We start from the raw sequence: 20,321 nt of genomic DNA on the forward strand, positions 1-20,321 counted from the left end.
ACACGTGAGCACCTCCGGGCTTTTCCCCCTGGAATTCCCTCTGCCTGCATCGCTTCTTCCCCTGCCGGGCTTGCTCCAGCACCCTTCACATCTTTATTTAAATATTCCCCTCTAGTGAGGGACTATTTATTGATTCCTTCTCTGAAGACCTCATCTAAAATATAACATTCCATACCCTTGACTTCCCATCACCCTTTCCATCTTTCCTTTCCTGCCTAGTAGTTCTCTCATTATGTGCAATAGTATATATTCTGGTAATGCTTATTGACCTTGCTTATCCGACTGTCGCCCATGGAAAGTAAGCCCCGTGAGCAGAGGATTTCACCTCCTTTCTTCCCTGCTGTGTCCCCTAGAGCTGTGGTCCCCAACCTTTTTTGGGCCACGGACCGGTTTAATGTCAGAAAATATTTTCACAGACCGGCCTTTAGGGTGGGGGGACGGATAAATGTATCACGTGACCGAGACAAGCGTCAAGAGTGAGTCTCAGACAGATGTAATAGGGAATCTGGTCATTTTTTAAAAATAAAACATTGTTCAGACTTAAATATAAATAAAACAGAAATAATGTAAGTTATTTATTCTTTCTCTGTGGACCGGTACCAAATGGCCATGGACCGGTACCAGTCCGCGGCCTGGGGGTTGGAGACCACTGCCCTAGAGCAGAGCCCGACCCATGTCGGGTATTCAATACATGTTTGTTTAATGGATGAATACATGAGCTGATAATAAAAAGTTGAAGCAGGAAGTCACAGCATATTAGAATGTGCCTTAGTCAGGTTGGGCAGCTGTAACAAAACACCACAGACTGGGAAAGGCAAGGGACTTAAATCACACAGATTTCTTTCTCACAGTTGTGGATGCTGGGAAATCCACCAGCAAGGTGCTAGCCAATTGGATTCCTGTTGAGGACACGCTTCCTGACTTGCAGACAGCGCCCTCTGGCTGTGTGTTCATGTGGCCTTTCCTCTGTGCATGTGTGTGAGTTCTGTCTCTTCCATTTTTTTATATGAATAGTAATCCCATCACAAGGGGCTCACCCTCGAAAGCTCATCTAAACTGAATCACTTTCCAATGGCTTCACCTCCGAATATAATCACATTGGAGGTTAGAGTTTCAACACATGAATTCTGGGGACACAAATATTCTGTTCATAACAGGATGTAAGCTTCATGAGGGCCAGGGTGTTTGTCTTTTTTTCACTGATACAGCCCCAACAGCTAGAATAGTGAGTGACATAGAATAAGCACCGAGGACATATTTATTAATTAAGAACAAGAGAAATTGTCTGTAATGTAACAGCTGAGCTAAAATGTAATGGTCACCCTCAAATCACAGAAGTGGCATTAATACATGTGACCAGATTTTTACTCTCTAAAGATTATAGGATGGTTTATCCAGACTCTTAGTTAAGATGTTGGGTTTTGTGCTGACAATAGAGACCCGAGGAAATGGCTTTAAACTAGAGGGCCAAACAGACTAGAGCTGTTCATTTCCCTCTCACATAATAATCCATCCCAGGGTGACAGTTCAATTCTGCCACATCCACAGAGGCCTGGACACTGCCTCTTTCATTGCTCTTCTGTCTCTAAACTGTCGCCTTTCTTCTCTGGTCCGAGGTGGCTTCCTTTCCCTGTCTGCAAACAGACAAGCAGAGGAGGGAAGGGAAGGGATATACCACACCCCTTCCATCAAAGGGCAGAGCTAGAAGTCATACCCACCATGTTTACTCACATCCCCTGGGCTAGCTAGCACTGAGTCACATGGTCACACCTAGCTGCAACTTAGAATGGAAACTGTAGCCTCTGTTTTGGGCTAAATCTGGGCTCCTGTGATTATAGAGGAAGGGCTCCACAGATCATGGGGAAAGCTAGCCATCTGCTCCATAGCATGGAGTTTAAAGGAATCATTAACATAGAGTTTGTAGAAGTGACTATGGAAGCTGGATCACGTACATACAGAGGTTCATTATAGTATTTTCTACCTATGTTTAAGAAGTCTGAAAAATTAATTGCATCAGCATATGATGTGGGATTTTAGTGATGTTCAAATAAAAAAGTAGGATCTGACAAGGTCCGGTGAGTGAACAGAGGCCTCAACGTGCTTTCTCAAAGGAGCTGTCCTCCGCTGCACTTGGGGACGGGGCAACGAGCCTGAGCTCGCCTGCTGGAGGCTGAGACTCCACGTGGAAGGGACTGCAGGGGCCTCCGCTCCCAGGCGCATGCGTGAAGCCGGCCGGATCACCCAGCTGCGTCCTCAGCACCAGCAGCCACGGATCCGGGAACAGCATCAGAGAGAAGCTGAGCTTGCCGAGGAGACATCCTCAGAGGGCAGAAAGGGGTCGTGGGCTTTCTAGGGCTTCACAGGGCTTGTGAGTGATCGGACATCATAGGTGGTACTGACTAGCCTTTATCTGAGCCAGCTGCCAATATAAAAGCAGAAACAAACAAAAGTGACCTGATAATGGGTCGCCATTCTTTGAGCTTTCTCAGTCTCTGTTATTCTGTGGCTCTGCAGAGACAACAAACACCTGCAGTGAGGATTCAGTTTCTAAGAGATCATTTTTTTATCCAAGCAGTGCCAAGCAATGCTCGTCCCCTCCCGTCTGTACTCTCGGGGACTGCCGGGGGCCACCACACATCCTGCTGTTCCCACCTCAGAAAAGCAAAGTGGGTGCTTTGGATATTCTTTTTAAAGAACATCATGCACCACTTAATAAATCCAAATTTGATTTTGTTATTTCTTTCCTCTTGCAGTGTTTAAACTCATCCCAACCCTGAAGCCCCTGGCTAAAAACAAACAAACAACAACAAAAAAAAAACCACGGTACCTGTGTCTTGCAAATGAGACAGCATTTATTGGGGCATTGCTTGTCAGAGGGTGACTCATTAGCTCCCAGAGCTAATGCAAGCTCTCCCACTCATAAGCTTAGGAGGCTCCGGAACTGGAAGAAACTGAGGGAGGATTTGTGCAACGAGGATAATAAGTTCCTTAAAACCAGCAGCAAAACATAAGTGAAAGTGATCTCTACACACATCAGGCTTTTTTCAAGTTCTTATTTCTCCTTAAGCTTTAATGTATTTATAGGGCTATAGGGACAGTTTTACCTTAAGTTCTGTAAGTCTCCGCTGGCCTCATCATGCTGGCGATAAAACGAGGGTAGTATTCAGAGCCTCACGCGGTGTTCTCTGCCTCTGTGTCCAGCCATGGGTGTCAGACCTCCCGTTCCCGCTCCCCTTGCTGTGTGTTGTGTCCTCGTAAACCTCCGGGATCTCTCCGTGGGATTTCCCCGGCGCTCAGCAGTTCAGTCCTTTCAGATGCTAGGTGGCTTTTACCAGGGTTATTTTTGCTCCTTCCCTCCCAGGTAACATCCCAGGCCTCAGAGGCTCACAAAGCTGTCCCCACCATTAGGGACACCACTCTAGGAGAATGACAGGGGCCAAGGAGAGACATGGAAGAAGTCACTGACATACAATTCCTTCTTCTGTCTTTGGTTTCTGATTCTACCCTCTTACCATCAGCTCAGCTGTTTTTGTTTGGTAATTTGTCCCAATTTTTTTTTTCTTTTAACCAAGAATACATTATTATCTCAAGACATCAGTCTTAGCTGAGAGTGCCGTCAGCGGTCACCTCTGTAATGAAGGGAAGACAGACTGTCACCACCTTTGTGTTACACTCAGCTCCTAGGGTCTCAGTGTGGGGCTCTGGCTTTCCCACTGTTCAGTGAGGATTTGATGAGCTCACTTTCCTGACTCTGATTTGTAGCTCTTTCTTCAGAACAATCAGACATGAGTCCATGAGACCCGGCTAGAAGATAACTTGAGAAAAGACCTTACAGCCCCCTCTCTTCCTTTTCTGATTCTGAGGCATCACTCTTGAATGACAGTAGTCTGTCTCATTTCTTCCTTCCCTCATCATAATTTTCTATAGGGAGGTGCTTCTGCCCTTTATGCAAACAGACTTACCCCATCACGCCTTTGTGTCCGGACACTTAGGAATTCTAGGAAGGGCACAGATCTAGCCAAATATAAAAGAGCCACCAACTGCCATTTGAGCTCCTGTGAAAAATCTGTTTATAATATCTTATATGGGAAATGAAATAACATGAATTAGTGGTGAGCTAGTTCAATTCTTTAGGTTACTTGATTTGGTCATTTGGTAATATTTGTGGATTAGTACCAGATATGGAGAGAATTTTATTGGGATTTGGTGAAATCTAAACTTGAGAAATGTCACCATATAATCATTTTTTATGGGAAAGAAAATAAGAATATTGTAATCAGCTTTATGTTCTCATTTCTCATTAGATGTCTTGCTTTTCTTCTTTGGTTCTCTGTCTTATTTCTGAATCTTAATAAACTCAAAATTGATTGTTTACTGCTTAAAATGTCTTTGTTTTATGCCTGAAATTATACCAAGAAAAAAAAAAAGCATTTCCAGTCAATAAAACATACCAAGTCTTTGCTATAAAAAGAGAGAAAAGTATTCAGGATGTTCCAGACATAAAACTATTCCAAATCTTAATCCTGTTTTGTTGGAATTTAGAGACTTGGCTCTAAATTTAGCTGGGTCTGACCTGTTTCACTAGACTTACTTTACGTTAACAGTGAGAAAGAATGTTAAAACTCCCCAATTCCTGTTCATTTCTATTATTAATAAGAAAAGCACTTACTTAATCTTTACCCCCAAGAACAGTTTCAAAGTTAAGATAGAGAATTCTCCTTGAAATGGAAATTAAGCAACTTGAAAACACCATGTTTATGAACTATTCATTTTTTAAAGGAAAAGACAAAGGTACCATGTGCTCATCTCATGAATTTGTCCTGAAAATTGTAACTGTTTCTTTAAAGAGATGTGGACGAGCAGGTGGCCAGGAAGTAGTTCTTATTAAACTGAAAAACCTTTGATCCTGAGTCACAAGTCTTTCGATTTCCCTGCAGAGAAAGGAAGAGTTCATTTATATTTCTTCTATTTTTTCCATGGAGGAGAAGCTATAGGCTCTGAATTGCCAAGATCAGTGGCAAGGCTGCATAAAATACTGAAAGGCCACATTACGGACCTGTTCACCAGCATCTCCAAGGCCCTCCTTCACAGCCAGTAAAACCATTTCTGTGCATGCCTGACCTGTGGTGGCGCAGTCTGGAATGCTGACATCTCCGGTTCAAAACCCTGGGCTTGCCTGGTCAAGACACATATGGGAGCTGATGCTTCCTGCTCCTCCCTCTTCTCTCTCTCTCTCTCTCTCTTCTCTCTAAAATGAATAAAATCTTAAAAAACAAGACAAAACCATATCTGTGCAGATAAATGCACAGTTGGGGGCGAGATTAGGATGTTAATCTCTCTGCGCATGTCTTTTCCTCCTTGTTTAGCTTTGTCTTAATTTCTTTGCTATCTATTCAGGACAACAAATTGAAGATAAAGGGAGCCGGACACTCAGGTACTTAGCAGCTCTGACCATGCCATTCCACCTAGAGAGCTTCTTCATGGACCAACAAAAGGTCAGCATGGCAGAAGCCCATGACAGCTCATGGGTGATAGGGTTGCAGGTGGGGGCCTTGACACCCCCCCCTTAAGTGGACAAAGGGACACTGACAAACTGGATGTTCCAGGTCACTACCCCCGGGGCATCCAGCTGACTAAGCTGGGTGTGGAAAGTCCCCTAGCTTAATTATCCTACATAAATCACTGAAAGCTACATTTTTCCTTAATGACTACCAGCCCCCACCCTCGAATCCCCTTTTAACTGACCTGTTAGAGAACCGGGGCTGCTCTCCCTTACGGGACAGCTCCTCAGGTTTTCTCTCAATAAAGCCTGTTACACTGGTCTTTCGGACTCCAAGTGTTTCTATCAATGGGAATATCTCTATGGAGGCTCTTTTGATCAAGAATTCAGTCCATGGTCAGCATTTCCCCCTCAGCACCTTGTAGGGACTAAGCACAGGCAATGGGGCACTTTTCCTCTGAACCCAAGGCTGACGGTTCAGGTACTTCTGGTCATGTGACTGCATTGGCCGGAGCAGGGTCCCAAGGACAGCACCGATTTAGGAAAACGTCATTAGAAATAAGTCCACCTCCTAAAGTTGCTATGAAAAAGAAAAACAAGTATTTGGAGAGATAAATTAAAATACTTTTTAAAAAATAGTTCTGTTTTATAACCATACCTCCAGATTCAAAACCAGAAAGAGACTTTGTCAGATGTCTGCAGCTAGAACTCTCAAAGCCAACTTTCATTCCAACACCTAATAACTATATGAGATCATATGCGGAATAAACCTGAGTCCTGACTGTATTTCCATATCGCTAAGTACCTTCAAATATCTATTTTAACCTTTACTACTGTAGGGGAAGGGGAAATTTCTCAACTTTTCCCCCTTAGTTCTTCTAGTTTGCGTGAAAATTAAATTGGCATGAGACAGATTAACAGGAGAAAAATGACCAAATTTAATTACATACTTATAGGGTCAGAGGATAAATTATGCAGCTGGGGTGTATATGTCCTCTTGAGCTAAGGAGAAAGGGGTGGGGGAAAGAGGTTTAGGACTTCCAAGGGCAGAAAGGTCATTCACGTGCAGATGGGAAAGCAAAAATTTGGTAAATAAACGTTTGCTGAGCCATTTTGAACAACAGGACACAGAGAGAACTTTGACCCAAGGAGCCTTGCTAGTCTCCTCCCGTCTGTCACACCTAGTTCCTATGAAAATGGAGTTCCCTATGCTAGTCCCCTCCCGTCTGTCACACCTAGTTCCTATGAAACCGGAGTTCCCTACGCTGATAGCTCCCGTTCCCAGAGCAGTTTATAGCGGTAAATGCTCCAATCCATCAGGAAGCTGTAATAGTTGCAAACACAACCCGTTTATTCCTTCTTCATTCAGTCTCACAGGAGAAGAAAAAAGTCATATGAAGTAAAAGATATCCGTACATATGTCACGTGTATACTAAGCGGGGAAAAAAAAAAATTCACATAAAGAAAACACTGATTTGGCCTGACCTGTGGTGGCGCAGTGGATAAAGCGTCGACTTGGAAATGCTGAGGTCACCGGTTCAAAACCCTGGGCTTGCCTGGTCAAGGCACATATGGGAGTTGATGCTTCCAACTCCTCCCCCCTTCTCTCTCTCTCTGTCTCTCTTTCCTCTCTCTCCCTCTCTGTCTCTCTCTCCTCTCTAAAAATGAATAAATAAATAAAAATTTTAAAAAGAAAACACCGATTTAAAAGTGTGACTAGCCCTGGCCGGTTGGCTCAGCGGTAGAGCGTCGGCCTGGCGTGCGAGGGAAACGGGTTGGATTCCCGGCCAGGGCACACAGGAGAAGCGCCCATTTGCTTCTCCCCCCCTCCCCCTCCTTTCTCTTTGTCTCTCTCTTCCCCTCCCGCAGCCAAGGCTCCATTGGAGCAAAGATGGCCCGGGCGCTGGGAATGGCTCCTTGGCCTCTGCCCCAGGCGCTAGAGTGGCTCTGGTCGCGGCAGAGCGACGCCCCGGAGGGGCAGAGCATCGCCCCCTGGTGGGCAGAGCGTCGCCCCTGGTGGGCGTGCCGGGTGGATCCCGGTCGGGCGCATGCGGGAGTCTGTCTGACTGTCTCTCCCCTTTTCCAGCTTCAAAAAAAAAAAAAGAAAAGAAAAGAAAAGAAAAAAATAAAAGTGTGACTGTATGAACTCTAAACCGTATAGTCTGAGATTCCAAGGACATTCAATTAAACAACACATCATGCCTTTGGCTGGAGACTTTTGTGCACTCGGCCTTGAGGGGAGGCAGAAGTAGGTACAAGCACGCAAACATGCACAAACACAGAACACGCGAACATGACTGGCTCCAAATCCAAATGTTTTCTTCGTGCCCACCGGTGTGCTGAGAGCTATGCAAACCTTCCATTCTGGGCGAGCTGAGGCCTGGTTCCCCGCGGGGACTGCTCGGCCCGCTGTGCTGACCTGGGAGGAAAGCCTGGGGTGGGGAGCGCTGATGCAGGGCCATGCCAGGAGACACTTCACAGGTGCCCTTGTCTGTGAAGACATCCACTCACTCAGAGACCCTGGGTAAGTCAATGCGTTACTATAATTATCAATATATATGATTTTACAAGCTCTACCGTTGTGATCTCGTGGGTAACTTTGTTTTTAAATAAAACTTGATTGTGTGAAAAAAAAAAAAAGAAAACTGGTGGAATAAATAATTGTCAGGAAAATTATTGATAGGTCTTGGGGTTTGCTCGTTTTAATTATCCTAATTAATCTGAGCTCTCTGAAACCTGACTTCTGGTTCCACCAATTAATCTGTGACTTGACCTTATGCGAGTCCTTCTTTCCCTCTATCTAATGATGGAGTTGAACAAGAAATCCTTCTAAACTTCTTTTCAGCTTCAATAATATTTGTGTTCCTAAAGTAGGAATTTTAGTTATAATCAAATTACATGTAAAGTTTCCTTCCGTTGCCCTACTAATTATAGTTAGGAAATTGCTAATAAACTCTAGAGAACAGAAAAAAAACAATGTTTCAAGTTAATTTCAAGGAGGGAGTTAAAAGGAGAATTAATTTCTTAGTTGATTAAGTATGAATTTCAATTGCTTATTTATCTATTCTTGTCAAAATGTCCAAGATACAGTACCCAGTTATAGCCAACATGCATTAAAGAGCACTTGTTAGCCTAACCAGGGGCTGGTACAGTGGATAGAGTGTTGGATTCGGACACAGAGGACCCAGGTTCAAAACCCCACTGCTGGCTTAAGCGTGGGCTCACCAGCTTGTGCGCGGGTCACCGGCTTGAGTGCGGGATCATAGACATGACCCCATGGTCACTGGCTTGAGCCCAAAGGTCACTGGCCTGAGCCTAAGGGTGCTGGCTTGTGCAAGGGGTCACTCACTATGCTGGAGCCCCTTGGTCAAGTCACATATGAGAAAGCAATCAATGAACAACTAAGGTGCAGCAACAAAGAATTGATGCTTCTCATCTCTCTCCCTTCCTGTCTGTCCCTATCTGTCCCTCTGTCTGACTTTCTCTCTGTCTCTGTCAAAAAATAAAGAACACTTGTTAGAGTTTTAGAAGGCTTAAGAAATAATTAACTATTCCATGTTTAGATATTTTTATATTGTAGAATAACTAACAAAATGTGTTTTCAAAGAAAAGTAGGTTGTTCGTTCTTGTAAATCTAAAATTGCCCTTGGCCCTGCATAGACCATGGAGACGTATGTCCTATTGTTTGTTCGGTTTTTTGCATTTTTCCAAAGCTGGAAACAGGGAGGCAGACAGACTCCTGCATGTGCCCGACTGGGATTCACCCGGCATGCCCACCAGGGGGTGATGCTCTGCCCCTCTGGGGCGTCACTCTGTTACATCCAGAGCCATCCTAGCACCTGAGGCAGAGGCCACAGAGCCATCCTCAGCGCCTGGGCCATCTTTGCTCCAATGGAGCCTTGGCTGCCAGAGGGGAAGAGAGAGATAGAGAGGAAGGACAGGGGGAGGGGTGGAGAAGCAGATGGGCGCTTCTCCTGTGTGCCCTGGCCGGGAATCGAACCCAGGACTCCTGACGCCAGGCCGACGCTCTACCACTGAGCCAACCGGCCAGGACCCTGTCAGCGTCTCTAGATTATGTAACTCTGTTCCTGAACACACATGAAATCCTCTGTAATAGATGTATGACAAACATTATCATCTCCATTAAGTTATTCATTCAGTTGAGGGTTATACTTTCATTGCTATACAAATCTGTTTAAACAATGACTCATTTGCAAATATGTATGTCCATAATACAGGAGTAGATATTAGCAATATTATATATATTTCCTCTGACTTCAGCCAAGTATAAATGTCACAAATGAGCTGATTGCTCCACTTGTGTTCAGCTCAAATCAGAGATTTAAACTTGAATAGTCCCAAACGGCCCTCTGCACTCAGGGAGTGCTCCCTTGACCATCTGCCAGTGCTCGTGTTTCCCAAAATAGAACACTGCTCCCACAGGCACATTTGTTTCCTCAGTTTTCTAGAAGCTACAGAAAACCTCGGGGTAGGTGCTGGCTCAAGACTTCCATCAGAAATGGTAAACACCTCAATCAACGAAAATCATCCATTTCTTTGAAAAGTTCAAATACAATGTTACATCCTTCCTCTGGGCAGAGCCCCCTCTTAGTCATGGGCTCTGCAGTTGACTAGCTATTTATTTGAATCATTTTGGAGCTATTTGAAGACAGATGAGCTTAAATCACATCTTTAAACAAAGCAAAATAGATTGAGACTTCCACAAACATCTGTTAATTTTTCATACACAGTGAATCCATTAGGATAATTCACTTTATGGAATAACTCACAACAAGGAGCTCCCTCCCAAACACCGAAGAAGGGAAAATACAGTTATGCAAATGATTTCCACTTAAACTGTGCCCAGTGAACAACAAAGAGGGTGAGTGATTCAGATTGCATGTTAATCACCTTTGCATCTACTAAGCTCTAGGAAAGCCAAGACTGACAAGGTTGGATTTTCTGCAGGATTCTGGCATGAAAGTATTCTGAGGATGGAAGCCTTGCTTAGACCATCCATATAATAATAGAGAACCAGTCTGGGCTGCCGGGAGTTCCTCTACTTGAATCTACTTCATGGGGGACTTTTTCTCTGCTGAGATATTAGGATGGTTTGGGGGTAATAAAACAATTCCTGATGATCTTTCCAAACTATTTAACTTGGACCAAATGGAAAAGCGGTTGTAATAACCTTGCAGTGGCTAAAAATACTGTTGGTGTTTGGTAACTGATGGGGGAGATACTGGCCATTGCTACTTGGCAGCGGCTCCAACAGTGTCTGAGTGGAAAGAAATAACTGCTGACTTTCTGTGAGATTTGAGAGTCCATTGCTGAAAACTGACCGGGGCCATATGGGTATGTAGGACATCTAAAAGGTACCGCTGTGCTTAGAATAGCAAAATCTGGCACAGAGGTGCCTTTCAGATATCTCAAAGACTGGTTTTAATGCATTTACAAAAATATACATATATATTTCTATCATTTCTTTTTTTTCCTATAAGTCTTCTAATTTTGAGTAGTTATTAAGTATTGAAGACTTACTTCTGGGCCAGATGCTGTACTAAATAGTATATAATTTCATTTAATTTTCAGAACAATATTATGAAATAATAAAGGCTATATTCATTCTATGTTTGAGGACTCTTTGGCTCAGGAAGTTTAAGTTCTTTACACCAAAGCAAGGACAGAACTAGGATTTGAACCATGGTCTGAATGACTTCCAGGGTACATGCTGATACCGCTATGCCACTCCACGCTCCTCAACACAAGAGTTACGATCACTCTGACCTCCAAGGCTGTAAGTTTGCTTCATCCACCCTTTGGTATAATTTCAAGTGGAGTCTGTAAGAATGAGACGGCACTCGAACTCCAGGTGTGCAGGCTTTATTAGAGGAGAAAGACCTGCCAGGGCGCTTCTCCAGAAGAAGGACCCCAAAAACAGACTGAGGGAAAATTTTATAGGGTTGGGGATAGCCTCGAGCAAGGGTGTCTGTTCGGCTTTCTGGAATACTCTTCCTTGGGGTGATTGACCAGCTTCCTGGAACCCCTCTGTCCCAGGGGTGACTGTCCGGTAATTAAGGGTGGGGTCAGGTAGCCAAGTGGAACAGCAAAAGGGCAGTTGTAATTCCTGGTCAATTCATGTATCTATCATTCCTCAACTCTGTGGTTACATATAAAAGAAAGGCAGTTATTAATTTTATAATATACGGTGAAAGGTGACGAGGAGAAAGAGGAGAAAAAAATGGAAAATTATTGTTTCTTCTGGAGAGAACTCAAGAAGAGAATCTTGCCAAACCAAGTTCCTCATCCAGTTAAGGAGGTCATCAATTTCTATGCTGTAAGGTCTGAACCAGGCGATGTCTCCGAAAACCTGAGTGAGGAAGTAAAAATAACCTTGCGAGGTAATAATTTTAGTTGCTTGCTGCAAGTGCCGATTGAACAGGGTGACATGGTGATACATGGTCTCCTGGGTGAGCCTCATAAGACGTGCTGGTCTGGTTCCTCTCGAATGGGAGGACGTGTGGAGCTTTTTAGAGACAGGGAACCTGTTGGTGTAAGTTTTAGAAGGACTGAGTATGTGTGGTTTAAAAGGAAGGGGATTTGGAGAACATTCAGGAGGGAACTTCTCGGGCTGAGGGGCGGCTTCTTCCTGCTGTCATCCCTACCTATTTGATATTTCCCTCGTGAAGTTCTCCTTGGGGTATTGGGGAATAGGAGTGTAGGAGCATTTGATTGTAGGTAATCCTAGAGATTTCTCTCATCCGTGCCTGTAGGAACTTGATAAAGAAGGGGGCAAGCATTAAAATTAGGCACAGAATTAGGATTGGTCCTATAATTGGTGCTAGCATGGAGAACAAGGGGTTTTTCCACCATTGTTCGGAGTAGGGGATCAGTACCGGCCCAGCCACTGCGGATTCGTTCTTGAAATTTTCGGAGAGAGTTGATATTCTCCTCGACCAGGTCAGACTCGTTAATGTAGTAGCAACACTATTCCTGTAAAAAGAGGCAAGTACCGCCTTTCTCTGCTTTTAGTAGATCTAAAGCCCTCTGGTTTTGTAGGGCGACCTGAGCTAGAGAGGTCAGTTGTCTCTGGAGGGAGGATAGAGAGGTGGCTGATTTTTCAAGGGCCTGTTCTAGGTCTGCCTTTAGTTGGTTAGAAGTCCATATACTATGGCCTAAGCCAACCCCGCCTATCCCTAGATCCACTATAAAGGTGGCAAGAGTAAGGCCAAGGAGGACTGGGAGGAAGGCAGCCCATTTATTCCTGCTTGTTCTCAGCTGGTTTGAAAATTCTTTCTCTCCATAATATGTTAGTTGTGGCGCAACTATTACCGGCACACAAGGGAGGGGAGAAGAGGTGTTTAACGTTTTTAGAATGGTTCCATTGCACCAGAAATGAGTTCCGTTAGGGCTGGTGAGAGAAGATTTGATTGAGATAGTCTTATTACATAATGGGGTAGGCCAATTGGCGTAGCAAATTGAGAGGGTCTTTTTGGAAGAGAGAAACTCCAGAGAGAGAAAATGGGTCTTGAATTTTGGTGGTGTTGAGTAGGTACGGTAAAGGAACTGCGGTGATGGGAGGCTTGTTTAAAAAGGCACAGAGAAAGCAGTGAGAAGTGTTGTATACAGAAGTGAGATTGAGAACTTGGATGCCCTGCTTGATGAGTCCTAGCCATGAGAAAGGTCGGGAGTAGGGGTGTAGTTATAGGATTTTAGATTTTTCTATTTTGCAAGGGCAGGTTTCAGGGTTGTTGTGTAGGGTTAGGTAGATTTTTTTTCAATTTTCTGATTGGTGAAGGTCTGCATGCGGTTCTGTAAGAAACTAGAGAAAAAACGTAAGAGTTAGGGTCCAAAAGTTAGAAAAATAAATAGGAGAGTGAGTGGACCAATGATAGGCAATAGTCAAGACACCCAGTTTTTGTGAAACCACTGATTCCATGACTCAGTTTGTATTTTATGAATTCGCTGGGCTTCAGAGAGAGAGAGAGAGAGAGAGAGAGAGAGTGGGAATAAGACAGGGCAGTAGCCAGTCCCCCTGCCCCTAGACCTATTTTTGTAGAGATTTCTAAAGCAACAAGAAGAGGGATTACCTGTACAGCTCGTTTGGTCCTTAGATTGATGGGTAATGTACTAGGAATTAAAAGAGGCTCATGGAGTGGGATTAGGTTGATACTTGGGGTGAGATAGATTAGGGTACAGATTTCTGTCCAATTAGTAGGGAGACACATATAGGTGTTGGTCCCACACAAGTAGAGAGACCATGATTGGGTGAGGCAAGTTGAGAGGTGAATAGAGAATAGAAGGACAAGGGGTCAGTTTTGTTTCTCTGTTTCTGAGATCCAGATGATCAGGATGGAGGAAAGAGTCATCCCAATAAGTGGGGAGAGTAAAAGATTGTTAGTTAGGGTGACTGATTAAACATTCTTTGAAAACTAATTTTCTGATCATTCAAATTCTTTTCTCAGTACAAACCTCCTACAACCTGCACAAACCTTATAAACCTTCAACTTTCATAAACTTTCTTATCCAGAAATAACTGGCCTTCATAACAACTTGCTTTTCCTTTTTCTTTCAAAAGTATTTCCATACCTTACACCTTCTATTATCAAAACCATACAATTCTTTTCTAGTCAGAACTCTTGATTTAAAAATCTTTAACCTTTAGTGACAGTTGACTTTCTTTTTACCCTAGTTTCCCTTTTCCCAAAGTCTGGTTAAAAGAGTCTTAGTTTCTTTATATATTTGCCATATGTAGACCAGCTAGCTTCGGTTTGTGGTGGAGTAAGTAAGGCATGCTGGGGTTTTTTTTACTTTAGCAGCAGTGGGAGTTGTCAAGATCACGGTGTATGGACCTGTCCACATGAAATTCAGTCTTTGGGTGATGTACTGCTGGAAGCGCTTCTTGGACAGTCTTTGAACAGTTTGCTGAGTAACCTGTAAATCCTACAAGTACTTAAGGAAAGGGTGGTTATACTTCTACACTTTGCAGTTAGAGTTTAAGTCCTAGTGACCACTGCTTTTAGCTGAAATTAGCAGCTGGTCCCAGCCTACAATACGCATGGGGTATTGAGACAAGAGGAATAAAGGAGATACTATACATTAAAAAGGCAACAAAATCAGTCTGTCAATACCTACAGTAGAGATCTTCGAGGGATAAATAAAACTCAAATATTCAGGCATAACATTGTAGATGGCCCTTGTATTTATAAGAAATGAGATCAGTATATGTGCTACTTGAAAGAAATACCTTAGGCTCGTGAACGATATCCTTGGGCCTTCAGTGGCAATTCCCAGCTGCTGGGCAAGCTCAGGTCACAGGTAGCTGGAGCAGGGCTAGAAGAGACTGAACCCTCCCTCCATGGAGCAAGGGGGCAGCTTACCTTCTCGTGTCCCTCTTTCCACAGCACAGACGTGTCAACCGGTGGGGCTGGAAAGCCTGGCAGGCTTCAGTTCAATGACCTTTCTTTCCACTCTGTAGCAGGGCCCTGACGGAATCCTATGAAGCCCTTTAGGGTGCTGGAGCCTTTAGGAGCATATGCCAAAAGCTGGTATTTTCTGACTTCTTTTGGGCCTTATTTGCCTTTTCTGTTACTTTCTTGGTCATTAGAGACCTTAAAAGCCATGCTCAGAAGATCTCACTGAGGAGCTTGACTAAGAGATCAAATTTGGGAATCCAGCATTTAAAGAAACCTATTAGACTGAGGAGAGAAAGGATGTGATTTGTGGTCGTAGCTGGTTGGAGACTGCAGAAGGTCTGAGTTCGATCTAGGGTGAGACCTCGGGTGGTGGGGGTTAAGGCAATGCCTAGATAGACTACAGACTAGGAGTGAAGTTGAGCCTTAGCAGAGAAGATACGATATCCCTTCACAGTGAGGAAGTTAAGAAGGGTGGCTGTGTGTCTCCTTGAGGCAGGCAGGGAGGGGCTGCAGAGGAGTAGGTCATCTACATATTGTAAGAGAGTACTAGTTTTGAGATTGCATGCTGCTAAATCCTGAGCTAGTGCTTGCCGAAACAGGTGTGGGCTGTTTTTGAACCCCTGGGGTAAGACAGTCCATGTAAGTTGCTGGGCTGCATTAGTGTCTGGGTCAGTTTAAATAAAGGTAAAAAGAAAATAAGAGTCAGGTTGTAGAGGAATGGTAAAGAAGGCATTCTTGAGGTTTAGGATTGTGAAGTGAGTGGTGTTTGAGGGAATGTGTGACAGTAACTTGTAGAGATTAGGGACTACTGGATGGAGGGGAATTACTGCCTCATTGATTAGATGTAAGTCTTGTATGAGGTGATAAGCCCCTGAAGGTTTTTGAACAGGAAGGATGGGGGTATTGCAGGGAGAGTCCATGGGGATGAGTAAGCCTTGATTTAAGAGGTGGGTAATTATTGGTTTAAGGCCTTGGAAACAGACACAGTTACACAGTAAACAAAGATTTTACATATAAATTATGAATTAAGAAATTTAAATGAGCATGCTTTACTTGTTTCAATTAAAATTATACTAGAGATATTTTCTGACAAACTAAGAGACAAGATGGATTACTTACATAGCTTAATATACAATTCTGCTTTTTTAAGTTTTTCAAGATGGCAGGGAGTTGCCAGCATAGAGGGGAGGAAGAGAGGAAGCAGAAGGATGGACAGTGTGAGCAGCTGGATGGAAAGAAGGAGGGTCAGAATCTGCAGGAGGAGGAGGAGGTTTAGGTGCTAGTTAGAGGAGTCAAAAAGATTTAGAGCTCTGAAGAGAGGGGAGAGGACAAGGGGGAGAAGGACATAGCTGTAGCAGAAGCTGGTGGGGAGAGGTTGAAGAAGAGAGACAGGCACTGCAGCTGGAGCCACAGCTTTTAAGGATGGAGGAGGGATTTAAGAACACAGTGGAGAAGGGAGGGGCCCCTGGCCAGCAGGGGAGGAGAAAGAGAGAATGGTATTTGCAGGTGAATAAGAAAGAGGATTCAGCGAAGAAAGGGGAGGGGGTTTTCTGGAGGGAAGAGAATGAAGCGGGATAGATTTGCAGAGGGACTAGAGAGGGGTCCCAAGAAAGGGGTGCCCCCAGGGGTCAGGCAGGAGGGAGAGAGAGTTGGGAGTCTGCAAAGAAGGAAAGATCAGGAGTGGAGGTTTTAAGTGAAGTTTCTCTGGGAAGAAGAAGAGCCTGCGTGGTGGAACAGGTGGCACAGAGATTAAGGACAGGAGAGAAGGAAGAAGAAAGGCCTGCATGTAAAGAATCTCTGATGCCCTCCCCGTGTGGTGGCAAAAGTTGTCAAGATCTCTTAGGATATTGTAATGGTAGTAGAAAGCAACCTAGCTAGGCGCCTAGAATTTTGAGGAAGTCCGTAGAAGAAAGCCGCTTGGAGTAGAAACCTCCCAAACTGTGAACCCCAGAGAGTAGAGTGAGTCCTAAAGAAGTAGAGGAGTAGAGGAGTCCCAAAGGAGTAGAGGAGTAGTCTCTGAGGCCTGAGATTGGGAGGAGCCCATGTTCCGAGGGGAGTCTGGCTGGACAGTTTGGAATGAGAGGAGCTCACAGTAGAGGAGACTGGTGAGAGAAAGGGGAGTCCCTGCCTTCAGTCACAGTTCCAAGAGGAGAAAATCTCCGTAGAAAGAGAGTCTCAGACAAGAGGTAGTCACCCCAAGGCCGAGATCCCGGGACGTAGGAGAGGGGCCTGACTAGGTGTGCCTAGACTTTTGTAGAGGTTCAGTAAAGGAGTAGAGACAGACCACTCATAGATATGGGGTCCAAAGTCAAAACCATCCAGCCAGGAAGGGGTGTTTTTGGAGAGAAATTTGGAGGCCAACCAGGGAAGGGGAGGGAGAAACTCCTTACCTTTCTGGTCCAGCAGGGTTCAGGGTCCAGCAGGGTCAGACTGCTGGTCACTCAACCACGCTCACACAGCCGAACAGAATCAGGGAGTTAGCCCAGACGAGCTGCCGCTGTCCACTGCTTCCCTGGTTGTAAGTTTGGCAGGCATGGGGATCGTCCAGGCAGCCGGTACCCCATCCCGGGTTTTGGCACCAGATACAAGAATGAGATGGCACTCAAACTCCAGGTGTTCAGGCTTTATTAGAGGAGAAAGACCTGCTGAGGCACTTCTCCGAAAGAAGGGCCTCCCAAAACAGACTGAGGCAAAATTTTATAGGGTTGGGGATAGCCTCGAGCAAGGGTGTGCTGGTTTGTTCGGCTTTCTGGAATTTTGATACATGTCATTCGGCGCATGCTGGTGAATAGGAAAATAAGCATGTTTGCATGTTTCTCATTTACAAAATGGTGCTAAAAATAGTGGCATCCTCACAGGGTTGCTGTGAAATTTAATAAAATAATATATGGGGTGACAAAAAAAGATTTACAGTTGTGAGTATGCAAAACACAGTTTGTTTTTGTGTTCTTATTTATCAATTATTTTATTATTTTCCTTTTTTATCTTATTTTTATTAATTTTAATGCAGTGACATTGATAAATCAGGGTACATATGTTCCGAGAAAACATCTCCAGATTATTTTGACCTTTGATTATGCTGCATACCCCTCACTCAAAGTCAAATCATCCTCCGTCACCTTCTATCTGGTTTTCTTTGTATCCTCACCCTCCCCCCACCCCCTCCCTCTCCTTCCTCACCTCCTCCCCACCCCTCCACCCCACTCCCTGTTACCATCACATTCTTGTCCATGTCTCTGAGTCTCATTTTTATGTCCCATCTATGCATGGGTTCATATAGTTCTTAGTTTTTTCTGATTTACTTATTTCACTCCATATAATGTTATCAAGATCCATCTGATGTTATTGTAAATGATCCGATGTCATCATTTCTTATGGCTGAGTAGTATTCCATAGTATATATGTACCAAAGCTTTTTAATCCACTTGTCCTCTGATGGACACTTGGGCTGTTTGCAGATCTTTGCTATTGTGAACAATGCTGCTATAAACGGGGGTGCATTTCTCCTTCTGGAACCGTTCTATGGTGTCCTTGGGGTATATTCTTAAAAGTGGGATGGCTGGGTCAAAAGGCAGTTTGATTTTCAATTTTTTGAGCTTTTCTGTTGTGGTTGATATCTAGTTTCATGCCATTGTAATCAGAGAAAGTGCTTGATATGATTTCAATCTTCTTAAATTTGTTGAGACCACTTTTGTGCCCTAACATGTGTCTATCCTATAGAATGTACTATGAGCACTTGAAAAGAATGTATATTCTGCTGCTTTAGGGTGAAAGGTTCTGAGGATATCTATTAAATCAAGTTGATCTAGTGTGTCCTTTAAGTCTGCTGTTTCTTTGTTATTTTCTTTCTTGAGGATCTATCTACTGATGTTAGTGGGGTATTAAAATCCCCTACTATTATAGTGTTGCTGTTGATCTTGCTCTTTATATCCATCAAAGTCTGCTTTATATATTTAGGTGCTCCTATATTAAGTGCGTAGATATTTATAATAGTTATATCTTCCTGTTGGATTGCTCCCTTTATCATTATTTAGTGGCCTTCTTTATCTCTTACTATATTCTTTGTTTTAAAGTCCATTTTGTCTGATATAAGTATTGCTACCCCAGCTTTTTTTTCATTTCCATTTGCATGAAATGTTTTTTTCCATCCTTTTACCTTCAACCTATGTGCATCTTTTGTTCTAAGGTGTCTGTGTCTCTTGTAGATAGCATATGTGCGGGTCCTATTTTCTTATCCATGCAGCTACCCTATTTCTTTTGATTGGTCATTAATCCATTTACATTTAAGGTTATTATTGATATGTAGTTGTTTATTGCCATTTTATTCTTTAAAGCTGTATTCCTCTTTTGCAATATTCTTTTCCCTTAACATTTCCTGCAGCATTGGTTTGGTTGTAATGAATTCCTTGAGTTGTTTTTTGTCTGTAAAGCTTTTTATTTCTCCTTCAATTTTAAATGATAGCCTTGCTGGATAAAGTAATCTTGGCTGTAGGTTCTTGTTCTGCATTACTTTGAATATTTCTTGCCATTCCCTTCTGGCCTCAAGTGTTTCTGTTGAGAATTCTGTTGTCATCCTTATGGGGGCTCCTTTGTAGGTGATAGACTTTTTTTCTCTCACAGCTTTTAATATTTTCTCTTTATCACTTAGCTTTGGTATTTTAATTATGATGTGTCTTGGTGTAGGTTTCTTTGGGTTTCTTTTTAGTGGAGTTCTCTGTGCTTCTTGAATTTGTGAGAGTTTCTCCTGCATTAATTTAGGGAAGTTTTCAGCTATGATATGATTGCACAAAGCCTCTATCCCTTGTTCTTTCTCTTCTTCTTCAGGAACCCCTATGATGGGAATGTTATTTCTCTTTATGTTGTCACAGAGCTCTCTAAGAGTTTCCTCAGACTTTTTGAGTCTCTTTTCTTTTTTCTTCTCTGCTTTCATGCCTTCATTCCAGTTGTCCTCCAACTTGCTGATTCAATCCTCAGCTCTATCCATCCTGTTTTTAATTCCTTCCATTGTGGTCTTCATTTCTGATATTGTATTTGTCATCTCCGACTGATTCTTTTTTTAATATTTCAATATCCTTTTTTATACTTGCTATTTCTTTATTGAGGTGTTCGTGATGACCATCTATTGTTGTTCTAAGATCCCTAAGCATCCTTACAATCATTATTTTGAAATCCGCATCTGGAAGTTTGATTATTTCCATATCACTCAGTTCATCTCCTGAAGGTTTCTCTTGTGGTTTCATTTGGATTGCACTTCTTTGTCTTCCCATTGTGTCTGCGTGTTTTCTTTGTAGAACTGGTTGAGTCTCTATTTTATTATTTTCCACATGAACAACAGTAAGGCTACTTTTGCCCCACCCTGTATAAAAGACTTAGAGAAGGGTCTAACATACAGTAAACACTCCATG

The sequence above is a fragment of the Saccopteryx leptura genome, chromosome 5 (genome assembly GCF_036850995.1).
Source record: "Saccopteryx leptura isolate mSacLep1 chromosome 5, mSacLep1_pri_phased_curated, whole genome shotgun sequence".
Classification (NCBI taxonomy): Eukaryota; Metazoa; Chordata; class Mammalia; order Chiroptera; family Emballonuridae; genus Saccopteryx; species Saccopteryx leptura.